Genomic DNA, 14,458 nt, shown 5'->3' with positions numbered 1-14,458 from the left:
TACTCAGCTATGCTATTTTGGGACATAATGAATATGAAACAAAATTTGCTTTTTAGATACTTTCTCTTTTAAAATAAATATTTAGTTACCACTTGTAGTACAATTGAAACCATCTTTAATACAGTTATAAATATATTCAGCATTCCTTCAGAATAAACTTATTATTTAAAATATAAGATCAATATATAATGAATATAAACAAATTGTATTTATAATGTATTGCCCACATATTTTTATAGATTAAATCATTCATTTCAAATGTATTGTAAGTATGTTAACATTCCATTTATATAATATACTTAACCTCGTTTATGGTGTCTTTAAATATTACAATCAAGTACACTATTTCTATTTACACTATGTAATTAGTAGCAATCTTTCCACATTAAAAAATAAAGCACTTCAAGTACTTAATGCTAAAAGTACACTTACAGTTAAATTGTAAATCTAAACACATAAGGAATAATCCAATCATGTGCTGTTAGTGCATTTATAGTAGCCTTACCCCCGTTTCACACATACTCCGTCTGCGGTGCGTATGCATTGCATATTTTTTTACGCACCCATGTTAACGGATTCCAGCGTTCACACTGCACGCAGTTGCAGTCCATCAATGCATTTCAGGAGCAGTGCGTCTGCGCTAGTGCAGCGATCGTTTACGTACCGAGTCTATTTTTGCTGTGCTGCATGCGCTGAATTAAAGTGACAGCGCATTGTTCGCGGTAAAAATGAACATGGATTGACACGGAAATGCAGACATTTCACAATAAATGTATACTAATTAAAGCCTACTGTGTTTCACACGCAAAACATGGGTTTTGGCTAGATTTAAAACAAGAAAAACAGCAACTTTAGAGAAACAAGGCAACATTATATATGCACTTTTATAGAGGCAGAAAAACTAAGTTATTTAAGACCCGTTGGATTGCGTGTAATAAAGATGTAAATGCAAAAGGCATGAGAGTCAACTGTTTCTGTCAGTGATGAGTTTTAATTTTGAATGTTTGTGGTAGCCTAACAAGAAAAGTAGGCTAATGTTGTGTTTAAATGTGTTGCAGCTTGTTTCAGCAACTTATTATAAAAACCTAGCAGTCAAATGCATGAGCAGTACGTTGTTTATATTTGAATTTTAATATGTCTATGAATGATTTTTACTGTACTGTGAGTATCACAATGCTGAAAAAGTTTTTTGTTTTTTGTTTTTTTTATACATGATTTTATATAAAAATAATCAACAAATGTTGTATTTTGTGGCTTAAACAGCCACGGATCAGTAGCGGACTGAAAACGAGTCCTGTGTGAAAGCACGAGTCCGTGCTGCTTCAGCACCACATACGTAATGCACACAGACTACATACGCACTGCAGACGGATTATATGTGAAACAGGCATTATGCACAGGGTTTGGCTTAATACATTTCTCTGTATTTTTCAAGAAAATCCAAATACACCTTAGTGAAAGTATTTTTTTGCTTTTGCTTGTCGTAAAAATGGGTGCGGCCATTTGTAAATTCTGTGGATCTGGCTTCCGGTCTCATCTGCGTCCATTCTATCCAGCTATTTTTAGCTAAACAAAATAGTTTTGCTGCTTGATATTGAACTTTGGTGTGTCTTATCGTATTATTTTAATGTATTATCTTGACACACTGATTTTTACTGTTCACTGCACGTACTTATTCTCCTCATTATTTCCCTATAGCGGCTAATGAATGGGAAGTCTCTGTCACAGTCTTCTGTCTTTCTGTTACTGTTTTCTGTGACTGTTGTGTTTGTTTGGTGCCATGTGCTCTCTCCTGTCCTTTTCTGACCCCACCCACCTTGTCACCTCATTACTGTTTAGTTGCTCCACCTGTGTTTTTCCCTTGCTCATGGACTCATTACCTTTACTTCGCACACCTGTCTCTCAATCACACACAACTCGTCTCACACACCACTCTGTCTGGCTGTATAATTCGTTTTCATGTCATCGTCTAATGTATGTTTCATGTCTTACATTTAAGCATCCTACATCCTACATTACATCCTAGCTACTGTTATAATATTTGAATAATACTGTGACCGTGCTTCTTTGATTGACTTCAGATAGGCTTTTTGATGATCCCGATAGGCCAGCTTATGAACAGTTAGTTCAGAAGAGTTGTACCGCCGTTCAAGGGCACGTCCAGCTGCCTTCATTTTTCGCAGGTCACTTGTGAACCAGGGAGCTGAACGGGAAAACGTAATTGTCCTAACTTTGACGGGTGCATGGAAATCCAAAATGCGGCTCAATGTCTGATTATAAAATTCCACAGATTCAGTGACTGATGAAATATTTGAAGAAAGGAGATGTTGAAGGCTTAAGGTCACGTTTTCTGTGTTAATCTTTTTCAAATTTCTAAAACGTATTTCACGTTTAGGCTTCATGTAGGAAGACGGAAAGGACAGCTCCATGGAAATGACCTTATGGTCAGATACACCCAGATCATATACAAATGGTGCGCTTAAAAGGGCTGACTCAGTAATGACCAAATCGAGAATATTCCCCTTGATGTGAGTGGGGACATCAACATATTGTCTGAGATTTAAGCAGTCCAGTAATTGCAAAAATTCTATAGCAAGATGACAAGTAGGATTGTTAACATGAATGTTAAAATCCCCGAGTATTATTATATTGGAGGAGGTTGCACAGATAGTTGAAAGAAAATTGTACAACTCTGAAATGAAGTTTGAAGTTGATTTGGGTGGCCGGTAAATTAATAGTACTGTCATAGGGAATGGAGGCTTACAATTAAATGCCAGACATTCAAAAAAGGACAGCTCGGGATGTCCAAAAGGGACAAATCCAAGTGACTGCGGTATATGACAGCCAGGCATCTACCGACAGCCAGACATTTCAGAGTTGTACAATTTTCTTTCAACTATCTGTGCAACCTCTTCCAATATAATAATACTCAGGGATTTTAACATTCATGTTAACAATCCTACTTGTCATCTTGCTATAGAATTGTTGCAATTACTGGACTGCTTAAATCTCAGACAATATGTTGATGTCCCCACTCACATCAAGGGGAATATTCTCGATTTGGTCATTACTGAGTCAGCCCTTTTAAGCGCACCATTTGTATATGATCTGGGTGTATCTGACCATAAGGTCATTTCCATGGAGCTGTCCTTTCCGTCTTCCTACATGAAGCCTAAACGTGAAATACGTTTTAGAAATTTGAAAAAGATTAACACAGAAAACGTGACCTTAAGCCTTCAACATCTCCTTTCTTCAAATATTTCATCAGTCACTGAATCTGTGGAATTTGTGGAATGCACCCGTCAAAGTTAGGACAATTACGTTTTCCCGTTCAGCTCCCTGGTTCACAAGTGACCTGCGAAAAATGAAGGCAGCTGGACGTGCCCTTGAACGGCGGTACAACTCTTCTGAACTAACTGTTCATAAGCTGGCCTATCGGGATCATCAAAAAGCCTATCTGAAGTCAATCAAAGAAGCACGGTCACAGTATTATTCAAATATTATTCAAAATAGTCCTGGCAATTCCAAACAATTGTTTGCCACCATAAATCATCTTCTTAAACCCCAAAGTGCTCCTCTTACAGGAGCTACAGAAGAAAAATGTAATGATTTTATGACCTTTTTTAGAACCAAAATTGCTAAAATTCGTTCCTCTTTTTCTGTTTCATCTCCCTCATCTTTTCCAACTGCCGATCAGCAGTCCGGTTCGAGGTTACTTTGCTGCTTCCCAGAAGTTACTCAACCAGAGGTTGAGGACATCATCAAGGGGATGAGATCCTCTACCTGTGCCCTTGATCCCTTCCCTACAGCTCTGGTGAAAGCAAATATTTCTGTTATCAGTCCTTTTATCACTATGATAATAAACCAATCAATTCAGTCTGGTCATGTACCATTTGTTCTGAAAACGGCTATAATCAGACCACTACTCAAGAAACCTACCCTGGACCCTCAAACTCTTGCTAATTATAGGCCGATATCCAACTTACCATTCCTTTCAAAGGTTTTGGAGAAAGTAGTTGCCAGGCACCTTCACGATCACCTCAAGTACAACAACCTTTTTGAAAAGTTTCAGTCTGGCTTTCGTTCCGCCCACAGCACAGAAACAGCCTTAGTGAGAGTGACAAATGACCTGCTAATGACAGCTGATGCGGGTTCACCATCACTCCTTGTCCTCTTGGACCTCTCTGCAGCTTTCGACACCGTTGACCATGGTATACTTCTTAAACGGCTGCACCACTCTATTGGTCTCAATAACACCGTCCTGCACTGGTTTGAGTCATATCTCACAGATAGATCTGAATTTGTGGCCATGGGAAGCTCTAGGTCCCGTTTACACGCTGTTGATTGCGGGGTTCCACAGGGCTCAGTTCTTGGACCTATTTTGTTCATTCTTTACATGTTACCCCTCGGTAAAGTCATCAGTCGTTTGGGAATTTCGTTCCATTGTTACGCTGATGATACACAATTATACATCAAAACTGACACTCATTCATCAACTTCATCAACAATTTTATCAACAGTCACTGCCTGTTTGGAGGAAATAAGGGCATGGATGACTCATAACTTTCTCCAGCTGAATAGTTCAAAGACAGAAGCTATCCTCATTGGTTCCCCTCATCAGATCAGATCATCTTCCATAACCTGCATTACATTCTCTGGCCAGGATATTCCCCTATCATCATTAGTCACCAATCTTGGTGTCAAGTTTGATCCTCATTTAACCTTTGAGGCGCACATTAAACATCTTTGTAAAACATCTTTTCTCCACCTCAGGAATATAGCCAAACTCCGCCCCACACTTACCCTACATGATGCTGAGAAACTCATTCACGCCTTTGTCTCCTCATGATTGGACTATTGTAACGCTCTTCTCATCGGGATTCCTAGCAAGATTATCCAGAAACTCCAGCACATACAAAACAGTGCCGCTGGGATCCTGATGAGAGTGCGTAAATATGAACACATCACACCAATTCTTCGATCTTTGCATTGGCTTCCCATTTCTGCCCGGATTGAGTATAAAGTCTCCCTTCTCACACATCAGTGCATCCATGGCAATGCCCCCAGTTACCTTCAAGAACTCCTAACTCCACAGACTTCAGTACATTCCCTCCGCTCCACAAATACCCACCTGCTCCGCCCCCCTAAGACTAAGTCCTGTACAATTGGGGACAGAGCCTTCTGTGCTGCGGCCCCTTGGCTCTGGAATGCTCTTCCTGAACACTTGAGGGCTCCACAAACGACAAATGGTTTTAAAAAAGACTTAAAAACGTATCTTTTTAAAAAGTTTTTCAATGTTTAAAACTTTTTTTTCATGTTTAATTTTGTTAGTTTTAGTTGGCAGTTGTTTTTTAACTTAATTTTTAGATTGTTTTTTTTTTTTTTTTTTTTCTGCTTTTATTGTAGCACTTTGAGATTTTCTTTAAAATGTACAGTGCTTTATAAATAAAATGTATTATTATTATTATTATTATTAAGCTGCATCTGCTCTGTTCCCGTGATTTGTTTCTGTTTAGTTTTTGCCATGTTGGCCTTTTTGTTCCTGTTTATAATTAAATAAATAATTTCCCTGCATTTGGACCCAGACACTGTTTCTTCTTCTGCGCATCCTACCGCGCCGTGACAGAATACAGCCAGCAACATGGGTCCAGCAGGGAAGTTCCTTGATGTCCATCAGGTAAATCGGAGCATGGAGGATTACGCCAGGGACTTCATGGGGGCGGCTCACTTATCGTCTGCTGAAAAGACCTGTCTGATGGTCTATTTCTAGGGAGGCCTAACTGAGCCCTTCAAGTCCCTTATGACATTCTGGCACCCTGAGGAGAGGCTGGAGGATTACATCAACCTGAGCGGCTCAGCCTTCAGGGTGGATTTAGCTGCAGAGCCTGCTCAAGGTTCTCCCGAGGTGACAGTCCAAGAGTCAGCAGAGGCCTCGTCAGCTGCACCCAGTGCCTCACACCTGTTCCCGGAGCTTCACAGTCTGATACGCTGCATGCAGGAATCACCACTGATGACTCACAAAATGGTGGAACCCGCTAATGTTCCCTCTGAGGCTGCAGGGCTCACTGCGGCGGTGTCCGCTCAGGATTCCCACGAAGCGGCACTGTCCGCTCAGGATACCCACGAGGCGGCGGTGTCCGCTCAGGATTCCTATGAGGCGGCGGTGTCCGGTCAGGATTCCCATGAGGTGGCGTTGTACGCTCACGATGCCTCCGAGGCGGCAGTGTCCGCTCACGATGCACCCGAGGCGGCGGTGTCTGCTCAAGATACACCCGAGGCGGCGTTGTCCGGTCAGAATTCCCACAACGCGGCGGTGTCCGGTCAAGATTCCCACGAGGCAGTGGTGTCCGCTCAAGATGCCCCCGAGGCGGCGGTGTCCGTTCACGATTTCCCTGCATTTGGGCCCAGACCCTGTTTCTTCGTCTGCGCATCCAGAGATGTATAAAGTACTAGAGACCCAGACTTGAGTAAAAGTACAAGTGCTCTATCAAAAAAGTGACTTGAGTAGAAGTTGAAGTGCTCTTTAAGCACCACACTTAAGTAGAAGTACTAAAGTATTCAACATTTTTTGTACTTAAGTATTGCAAGTAGTCTATTTTAAAATTTACTACTCAAGTACTGAAAGTAAAAGTAGAAGTATTGTGTTATGTAGCTATTAAAGAAAGTAGTAAAAATTGTGAACATATTGTTTTTACTATTTCAAATGATTAACCTAAAGGACAATCAAAATTCCTTTGACTGTAACTTCTTGTAAACAAAAAACGGTTACTAGGATTAGTTCGCCCAATTTGCAAAATTATGTCATTAATAATTAGCCTCATGTTGTTTCAAACCTGTAAGACATCAGAGGGTCAGTTAGAATTTTTTGAAGCATCGAAAATACATTTTGGTCCAAAAATAGCAAAAACTACGACTTTATTCAGCATTGTCTTCTCTTCCGTGTCTGTTGTAAGACAGTTAAAAACAAAATAGTTTGTGATATCCGGTTCACGAACTAATCATTCGATGTAACCGGATCTTTTTGAAACAGTTCACCAAATCGAACTGAATCGTTTTAAACGGTTCGCGTCTCCAATACGCATTAATCCACAAATAAATTAAGCTGTTAACTTGTTTAATGTGTCTGACACTCCCTCTGAGTTAAAACAAACCAATATCCCTGAGTAATTCATTGACTCAAACAGTACACTGACTGAACTGCTGTGAAGAGAGAACTGAAGATGGACACCGAGCCGAGCCAGATAACGACTCGTTCACGAGTCAAGAACCGTTTCTGTCTGACGTTCTGTCTAATCGCTTGATTCGCTCAATGATGTGCCAGCTTCATCAAACCTGCCATCTACAGTTCTGGCAGTGGTTTGTAATGGAATGATTCGTAACATTTTTATAATTGTAACGAGTAACGATGCAGCACATAAAAAAAAAATATCGGAGTAAAAGTATTAAACTCAGCGAAAAAATTTACTGAAGTAAAAGTGGAAGTAGGAGAAAAAAATAATACTCTAGTAAAGTACAGATACCGCCTTTTAGTACTTAAGTACAGTAGTGAAGTAGTTCTACTTCGTTACTATACATCTCTGTGCGCGTCCTACCGCACCGTGACAGTCTCACCCATAGGCATACTTAGGTGGATGGATATATCCAAAATATATAAAAATATATTAAAATCCACTTAAATTTTATGAAAAGTGATTATAGCACACTATTAAGCAATGCAATTATAAAACACTTTTAGTACTTAATCTGACTACATTTAAAATCAAATGTTGGTGCCAATTAGTGTATTAGCACAGTTGGGAAAATGTACTTATAACTATTACATTACTAATAGATTTGAAATAAAATCTATTTAATTTAAACATCGGTTAACTATATAAAAGTGTACTAACATTTAACTAATTTTTAAATAATTAAAAGCACAATTTTAAGAAATACACTAATAAGTCATTTTTGTATACTTTTTTTCACTAAAATTATATTTAAATATCAGTGGTATTTAGTATACTTTTTGCAATTGCACTGAAGTGTTGCTGAAGTAAAAATTTACTTTTAATTAGTGTATTTATAGTGTATACGTTTTACGGTTTTATTTAGCACAGAAATACGTTGATTACGTTCTGGGGTACTCCCCAAAATTGCAGAAGACGGTAACTGGGGGAGAAGAACTGCTTTTTTTTGTTTTCTTTGTGCACATAAAGTATTCTTGTAGCTTTATAACATTACGGTTAAACCACTGATGTAACATGGATTATTTTAACAATCTCCTTGCTACATTTCTGAGCCTTGATCATGTGAGGACACTTGCTGTCTATGGGAGGGTCAGACAGCTCTTGGAATGCTTCAAAATATCTTTGAAAATATCTTTGGTGTTTCCAAAAGATGAACTAAGGTCTTACAGGTTTGGAATGACACGAGGGTGAGTAATTAATGACAGATTTTCATTTTTTTGGGTGAACTATCCCTTTAAGTACACTTTATTCTTACAAACCCAATTCCAAAAAAGTTGGGACACTATACAAATTGTGAGTAAAAAAAGGAATGGAATAATTTACAAATCTCATAAACTTATATTTTATCCCCAATAGAATGTAGATAACATATTAAAGGGTTAGTTCATCGAAAAAAAAAAATCATAATTATGTTATTAATAACTCACCCCTTCATGTCGTTCCAAACCCGTGAGACCTCAGTTTATCTTTGGAACATTGTTTAAGATATTTTAGATTTAGTCCGAGAGCTCTCAGTCCCTCCATTGAAACTGTGTGCACAGTACACTGTCCATGTCCAGAAAGGTAAGAAAAACATAATCAAAATAGTCCATGTGACATCAGAGGGTCAGTTAGAATTTTTTGAAGCATCGAACATACATTTTGGTCCAAAAATAGCAAAACCTACGACTTTTTGTGAATCTGGGTTGTACATGAGAGCATATAGATCTCATTGACTTTCACTAAACTGGCAAAAAAAGTTGAAATATCTTTTTTTTTGCTCATCAGAAAAAAGAATGTCATAAGTTTTTACTAAACAGAATTTTAATTGTACTTGTACTTTTACTTTTCCTCCATACACTTTCATAATCCTGCCAACATGAACTATATCCCCCATGTGCCTTTTTTAGAGAATTCTTATTTTGTGATGAATTTACGTTGTAACTTGTATGAGGGTAGGTTCACTGCTGCAAGTTCAAAACTATACAGTCAGGTCAAATAAGGCAAGTAATTAACACTGATCACAAACACACAGCTTTTTGCTGACATGTCCTAAAATTATGTTTTTTGCTGTACAAAGGTTTTTTTTTTCTTAACATTGCTACTTGACAGCAAGGATCTTTTCAATCCTGAGTTTGTGACTATACTGCAGGTTCTAGGAAATGGCCTTGAAACCACTGCATTTGTTGACTTCACAGATCATCACTGTCATCACTAGACAAATTAAGACAAAGACAACCAAGACAAACAACAACAAAAACAACAACAACAACTCAACGAATATGTCTCATGTCTCCTTCAATTTAAATCTCATTGCACTGTCTCTTGGGTAACATACACAGGGGTCTTTGGAGGGTTGTGTATTATTAATGGGACTGGGATTTAAATCACAAGCTCTATGTATCCATGAACCTATATCACCTTTCTTCTTCAGTTAAAATACAGAGCCTTACCAATGCCACTGCTGGCAGAAATTATAGATGATAGGTGACGTCAAGGTAAAGAGGAAAGAAAGCTTAAACCATAATGTATACCTAACCCAATTAAATTTGTGCTTTTTGTTTTGTTTTGTTTCAACCAAGTAAGTTGAAAATTGTCTCCAGGAAAGGTTCAGGATGGCACAACGTAATTAAAATACCACATATTGTCATGATGGAAAAACAAGTGCCTCTCATACTTGAGATACAGGGAATTATGAATTCACTCTCAGTCATTCAGAGTCAGCTTCTGCGTCGCTGAGCAGGCAAGGGCAAAATGTACCTCAGTGCATTTTATCGGGACGCGGCTGTCATTTTCTCTGTGTCAGCGAGTTACATCTCTATGTGGGCTTGTTGTTAATTTACATGCAGTGTGTACCACTGTGGATCACCACACAGCATGTCCATGAGCGACCTCATGCTTGAACTGATGGATTGACTAAATTTCCGTGGATTGTCACTCATATGTGAGAATATTGGTAATAGTGTTTTAATGAATTGATTTTGAACTGACTATGCAGAGTTGTAATTTGAAGTACAGCAAAATAATTGCAGAATAAAAATTAATTCCACTACTATTGGTTTCTAATAATACATTTCATATTCCAGTATGTATAACTAATAAATCTCTGGATGGATGTTAGTAAAAAAAGTTTTTTTTTTTTTTTTTTTTGCTGTAGCCTACTAAACATAGATTAGAGAAGGTAACACTGATACAATGTAGATTTTTTATCCAAACCATTATTTTGGTTGAGATTTACATTTCAGTGTTTAAAGTATGTTGGATCAGCGTTAAATCTGATGAAAGCTGACAACACACATGATACTGTGATGAGACAGTGATACTGAAGTAACATTAGGCTACAGAAATGCACCGTGAGTTGGATGCCGTTTAAAAATTTGTCCAAATGGCGTCCAACTTGCTCTGATGTCATGCTGACATATGCTAAAAATCTTGAGCACAGTTGCTCTCCCCTGACTGTACTGAACATAAGCATAATGAGAAACAAATTGCTGATGACAAAACTTAATGATTATTGGTTTTAACAACCATTCTCTTCAAAAATGTTTGATTTTTATATCTGATATCATGTGATTACGTTTCAGTAATGCGTGAATTGTCCCAAACACTATGACGATATGTTTTTTTTTTGTTGTTGTCCTATTTCTAAATAAATATAAATTCACTATATAAAATATATCTTTATCAAATACATTGTTGGGAGAAATTACCGGGTCCTTTGGATGTGCTGTACATCATATTTTACAGTAATTTAAGTTACAGTTTATTGAGTTACATTCAATTTATAAACAAAAATGTACATAAGCTTGAATCACAAGATATCTGATGTTGATGTTGATGTTGTAGGTGTCTGATCCACTACGAGGAGTCAAAACTGTCTATCTTGTCTGCATTTAGTTCACTCCTCGCCTCACTGTAGCTATATACTCTTGTATACTTTCAAGACGAGGTAAGGTGATTTGTTGCTGATGACTGCAAGATCATGTAGATAAGATATGTGTCTGTCCACTTGCTAACACTATTTGGTCCTATCATAAAGCTGCGACTTGACTGCTGACACTATATGTGTTAATTAAACATGAGGAACCCCCTGAACCCTCTGTCTTGCCATGGTTTTGTTTCTGTCTTTGTGCAGGTTCATAGCTCTGGTTCAACTGTGTAATGTCAGTAAGAAGACAAGTGTCAAGTGCAAAGATTGCATGTGTGGCAATTTGGACAGGCCCTATATCTCTGCAGAAAGCTTGTGGGTGTTTCCCAGTCAGCGGGACCTTTTCAAACTACGATGGTCATTTTCAACTGCTTTGAGTGATTTGTCCTAATTCACTGGATGGCTGGGTTTAGGTGTGTGCCTTAATTGTAGTTTGATAATGCCTAATGATTAAGAAAAAAAAACATTTTGGTTCTGCATGTGCACTTCTCAGCAGTCTAATTGATGCTTCCCCATAAAAAAAGCATCCTATACAAAAGTCTTGTTTGTTGAATAAGTGGACATAATAACATGACATCTCTGGTACAAATTCAAGCAATGGTCCAAATAGATTTTTCTATTCCTTTTGTGGAATACAAAACACATACTTTAATTACACTTATTTAAATATACTTAATTTAATCATACGTACTTTATACATACACTACTGTGCAAAAGTCTTAGACACGTTAGTATTTTCACTTAAAAGAATGGTGTTCGGACAGTTATTTATATATTTTGCTGTAGTGTGTCAGTATAAAATAACAGTTTACATTTCCAAACATTCATTTTGCCGTTGTCAGACTGCTTGTGCATTCAAAATCGCACTAGATTATTATTAAAATTAATGGCAAACTGATATTTCCTACTGACACACTACAGCAAAAGATATAAATAACTGGCTTAAAACCCTTTTTGGGGAGAAAATACTAATTTGTCCATAAGACTTTTGCACAGTACTGTATTTTAAAAACGACATTGTTGCTACTTTATAAAGAATGACCATACAGTAATTCACAGAACTGATTAAAGACAGTGACAGACAGCACTCATCTTAACTAAATATCAGAGTGAGTGACAGAGATACAGTAGAAACATTATGTGTGGTTTTGTATTAAATAATGACCCAGATTGTGAAATACATTTATTAGCCTTAGATTAAGGGAAGCACAACTTGCACAACAAGCTATGGATTTATTTTAAATATTTGTAATGTTCTTTAAAGTTATCCATAGTTTTTTTTGTGGTTCTTTTTTTTTAAAGTATCGGTTCAGGCACCGTTTAGGAGCCGGTACCATTTTAAAAGTATTGAAAAGGCACTGGACCCTACTTAAAAGTTATTATTTCTCACTGGCTCATTTACCAAATGAGTGCTTTTTCTTCGTCCTCCACAAATAAAACTACTGTAGGTAGTTCGGTGGCGAGACGTTTTAATAAATTAGCGTTTTCGATTGACGATGCGATTGACAATGTTGTGATAAGTAGGCTATACCAACTTTGTAACTCGTTCCCCCCCGAACACTGGACATAGCAGACGTATGGACCAAATACAAGAAGCTATCAATCAAGAAAGTATCAGGATTATGATTTCTTTTTCTATTTTAGTTTTTGATTAATCACTTGGATTAATCATTCATTTTGACAGCACTATAATGTTTACTGTAAATAGACAACCATATAAGTGTAATTGTTACTAAGCCTGCACCAATGTTCTTGTCCATTGCCCTCGCAGATTCCTGCAGCTAATCTTGGATGTACATAAACATTCCATTAAAAGTTATTGATGACAAGCCTCTGAAGTTTGACTTTTTGCACCATAACAATACTTATTGGCAACTAGTCATCATATCTCTAGTCCTTTAATGTATTTGCATTGTACTAAAGTGCGTTCATTTTAAATGGGCATATATGCGGCTGATGAAGACCTGAAGGTCGAAACATTGCTTGATTAAATTCCTCTGGAGCAGTAGTTTTCAGTGTTCAGACTTCACTTCTTTATTTGTCTATATCATTTAGTTGTCTTGCACCTGCGTCCTAATTGGATGTTTGGGATGTGCACACCATTTTTGTATTTTCATATATGCGGCTGAAACAGGAAGCCTAGTGCATCCCAAGTTTTTCAACATGAACATTTTAATATAACATTATAGTCATTATGGCCTATGGCCTTTAGAAAAATGTTTTTTTGAGGAGGGGTAGTGCACAATAGGCCCCTGTGGTGCGGCCTAAGCTTTTGTTCTTAATGGCATTTTTTTCCCTTACATTACTTTTACTTTTATACTTTAAGTAGTTTTTTAAACCAGTACTTTTACACTTTTACTTGAGTAAAAAGCTTGAGTTGATACTTCAACTTCTACAAAAGTCTTTTTAAACCCTAGTATCTATACTTCTACTTGAGTAATGAATGCCAGTACTTTTGACACCACTGTTAAATACATATGTAATTACATGTCGTTTTTTTTTTTAATATAAGTACAATGTAAAAACATGTATGTACACAATAAGTACATTGTACTAAATTATTAATTAAAATGTAAGTACATAGTAGTTACGGCCACTTAATATAAAGTGGGTCCGCTAAATCTGCTAATTCAACTCCTTGTTACAAATATGATATAGAACCATCATTTCTACCACACACACACACACACACACACACAAAGTGACGTGATATTCAGCCAAGTATGGTAACCATTCTCAGAATTTGTGCTCTGCATTTAACCCATCCAAAGTGCACACACACAGCAGTGAACACACACACACACCATAAACACACACCCGGAGCAGTGGGCAGCCATTTATGCTGCAGTGCATGGGGGCAGAACCTAATTTTACCAAGTGAGACATGTTCCTGGGACAACATCTTTGTTGACCCTGGAACAACATTGTGATTAACCAATCAGATTTGCAAAACAAGTTTATAGATTTTGTGAAGTTTACGCTTACAATAACTGTTAGGTTCTTGTACATCAGTGTCATTCATCTATCATTTCCTCTGATTTTAAGGATCACTCATGGTTAAGTTTAGATTTAGGTGTAGGGATATGGTCAAGACTACATTTTTTGAGTAAAAAATGTTGTACCTGGTCAACAAAATATGTTGACCTAGGAACACATCTAACTCAGCAATATCAGGACGTGCTGCATGGGGAGCAGTTGGGGGTTCGGTGCCTTGCAATTGCACCTAATTCATGTTATTGCTGGCCAGAGACTCGAACCCTTAACCCCTAGGGTTAAGAGTTAAACTAACTGTTCTTCAGCATATCTAATAGCAATAGATATG

The sequence above is a fragment of the Carassius gibelio genome, chromosome B2, assembly GCF_023724105.1.
Source record: "Carassius gibelio isolate Cgi1373 ecotype wild population from Czech Republic chromosome B2, carGib1.2-hapl.c, whole genome shotgun sequence".
In the NCBI taxonomy this organism is placed as follows: Eukaryota; Metazoa; Chordata; class Actinopteri; order Cypriniformes; family Cyprinidae; genus Carassius; species Carassius gibelio.
The sequence above is the reverse complement of the archived record's forward strand: the minus strand, read 5'-3'. Positions refer to the sequence as shown.